The sequence below is a fragment of the Phytophthora sojae genome (genome assembly GCF_000149755.1).
Source record: "Phytophthora sojae unplaced genomic scaffold PHYSOscaffold_13, whole genome shotgun sequence".
NCBI lineage: Eukaryota > Oomycota > Peronosporomycetes > Peronosporales > Peronosporaceae > Phytophthora > Phytophthora sojae.
In genome coordinates, this window is record NW_009258127.1 from 1,223,147 (window position 1) to 1,226,763 (window position 3,617).

The following is a 3,617-nucleotide window of genomic DNA, read 5'->3' on the forward strand; positions in this document are numbered from 1 at the left end:
GGATCCCGATCGGACTCCATCAGTTCCCGAAGTCGGTGTCGCCGATGAACGCTGGATCCGTGCTCATCGTGCCTTTTCGACCCTGAAGATGAAGATCGCGACGACACCGATCCTGCGGCACTTCGATCGCGATCGGACTCCGGTCGTGATTGTGTATGCCAGTGACTGGGCGATCTCGGCCGCATTGATGCAGGAGCACGACCAGATCTATCATCCCGTAACTTTCGCCAGTCGAACGCTGAAGTCGAATGAACTGAATTGCAGTGTGGTGGAGAAAGAAGTGCTGGCGCTGTTACGGATCCTGGACCTGAACTATAACATGCTGGTTGGACGATCCATCCGGGTCTTGACCCGACACTCGACGTTGGCGTGGCTGTTCCGATCACCCGGTCTTCAAGGCCGATTGGGCCAGTGGGCTGCACTCCTATCGCCCTGGACACTGGAGATCACGAAGTGCACTAAGGGAGAGGACGAGTTATTGGGGGCGATCGCCGCTAGTATTACGCCTCGATCGGATCTGGACGACGCGTTGATCGCGATCGCGCCGAAGGAAGAACCCCGGCGGAAGATTCAAGCCCCGATCCCGACGGTGCGTGCGGACGAAGAGCTGCTGGTGATGAGTTTCATGGATCCGCCCGCGTCAAGCGAGGCGGGGGCGCGTACAGTGCAATCTTGTGAAAGTTACCCGAATGGAGTGTAGTGAAGGCTCGATCCGGCTATGCCGAAGGGCTGACTGTTAACGAGGCGGAGTATCATGGTCTGTTGTTGGGTTTCGACCTCCTGGACGGCATAGATCGAGGCAGGTTAGTGGTCTGCGGTGACTCCAACCTGGTGATCCGACAAGTACGGGGCGAGATTGACTGCAAAGCACCTAAGCTGACATTGTTGAAGCAGAAGATGCTGGATCAGCTACGGAACTGGCCAGATCACGAGCTGTTACAAGTGAAACGAGACTGGAACGGAAGTGCGGACAGCCTGGCCAGTGCAGCACTCCAACGTGAAGGGGGCGCCGTCGTCGAGGAGGACGCCGATCATGGGGATCTAGTGACACTGAACCGACTTGATGAGATCCTGGTCGTCCGGTCGGATGAGTCGATCGCCCGACTACCGCCGATGACAACCCGATCGGGCACCAGATCACGGCCGAACCCGACCGTCATGCAGGAGGAGTTCGTGCGAGGGTTGCGGATCGATCGGATTCGTCGAGCACAGGATGAAGAAACGTGGATCGCGGGTATGAAGAAATATCTGAGGGGAGATGTGGCTGATCTGACACAGGATGAGGCCCGATCCTATGGCAACCTCGCAGCGGACTACGAGATCGACGGTGATAATCTGCTGTTCTATTGCCCACCCTCCAAGCGATCGGATGCAGATCGAGATGGACTGATGAGACTGGTGGCACCGCCGGAGACGCTACATCAAGACATCTTGCATCACTATCACTCCACTCTGGAAGGTGGACACCAAGGGATCGGGCGTACATACCAGCGGATCCGCGATCACTTTCACTGGAGAGGTCTCTTCAGAAGTGTGCAGAAGTACGTCGGCGAATGTGCCAACTGCGAGACCGGCAAAGGACGACCCACGATCAGGGGCGAGTCGCCGGGAAACATCCAGGCGACATACCCGTTCCAGATCATAGCGATGGATCACATACCTTCGCCCAAGTCGTACAAGGGTAATACGGAGCTGTTGATCTGGGTCGATCTGTTCACGGGATACGTGATCGCGAAGGCCAGTAACTCCAGAACAGCGCGGACAATCGCGGAGTCCTACGAAGAGTGTGTTTTCAGACGATTCGGTGCCAGCGAAGTGATCCGGCACGACCGTGAGCCGGGGTTCATGTCGGACTTCTTTCGATCCTTCAACCGGATCCTGGGTCAACGAAAACGTGCAACGATGGCATATTGGCCGCAAGCGAATGGAACCGCCGAACGCATCATGCAAACAGCAACTCGCGCTCTGAAGATGTATGTGCACGATCTGGATCAGCGCGATTGGGACGATTACGCGGAGCGTCTCACCTTCGCACTTAACATTGCCCAAGATCGGATCCGAGGAGAAACGCCATTTTACTTGGTACATGGCTGGGATCCGAGATCCACACTCGAAGCCACAATCCCGGTAGGCAGTACTCGCCGCCAGGATCGGGATCCACGGCGGTGGAGATACCGGATCCAACGCTATTATGAGCAGGCACGGGCAGAAGTCAACACGCGACTGCAGGGGGCGATCTCAGATCGGGCAGACCGGCACAACGAAGAGATCCATCCGCACCAGATTGAGGTAGGATCCAGGGTCTGGCTGTATCTGGACCGGGTGAAGGAAGGGTATGCTCGCAAATTGGCCCATATGTGGCACGGACCATTCCGTATAGCGGAGAAGATCGGAGAACACGCTGTGCGGATCGAGACTCCAGGCACAGAGTATCGGCTGTTCCATGTGATGCATGTGTCCAAATTGAAGCTTGCGAGGAGTTTTCTGGATCGACCCCAGATCCAGTTGACTGAAGGCACTACAGATCGATTTGATTTTGATGAAGCACTGCTGCCAGAGGACAGTTGGATCCAGGATCTGGATGAAAACGAGTACGAGGTGGAGAAAATTACTGACATGTGGACTGGAAAGCGTACTCGTTACGGCCGGATCCACCGTGAATTCCTTGTACACTGGCGTGGATATGAAGATCCATCCTGGGTGGACAAGGCGGATCTGAACTGTGGAGCCATACTGCATGAGTTTTTGCGGGGGCGCTCCAACCGGAACCGGTTTGGGGTAATGTAGTTTCACGAGGAGGTTGAGACTGAGATCCCCAAGAGCGAGTTGGTCGCTCTGTGGAGGATTTTGACGACGAATCTGCAAGGTGGTTGCAGATGGGTGGATTGGGAACTCTGCATATGTACATGTGATAATCAGGCTGATCAAGCGTAACGTCTGAACAAGGTAAGAAGAGTTTGGATCTTGATCGGGGTGTGAGTTTGGATCTGGATTCCAGCGAGAGTCTGGATCTGGATCGAAGTGCGCATGGGGATCAAGACCACGAGAGAAGGACGTGGCCGCCTCAACACGAGGCGACCGAGGGGCTTCGGAAAGGTGGATTGGGAGGGAAGCAGAACTGGCAAGATGGAGATTAACGACGACAAGTTGAGTGTATTACCACTTATCTCGGCATGCAGGGGCAGATCCAGTGTCCGTATAAACCTTGCTCAGCTGTAGAGATATCTGAACTTGGACGTGCTTGAAAGTAGACGCTCTGGATCCAACTCTTACTGATCGCCGACAGCACGAATATTGAAGAACTTGGTAGGGAGGCGCGCGATGTTGCGCGACGGATGATACTGGGGAGTGTCGCGATAGTGATTGCGCCATGGATCTTGGCGGTTGCACTCAACCAGTGCCTCGAGGAGATCCGCCGGCTCTCGACGATTCAGGTTGGGATCTGCCAAGTTGGCCTGGTGAGAGGCCATCCCGGGGTACCACGTGACGGACTCCACGCGCTTGGGTAAGTGCAGGAAATGGGGATCCAGCAGGATCTCCAAGTCGCACCACCCTTCCCGCAGGACGGTGATCAGTAGCTCGAGAAACTGTTTCCAAGCTTGACCAGCATATGAGCG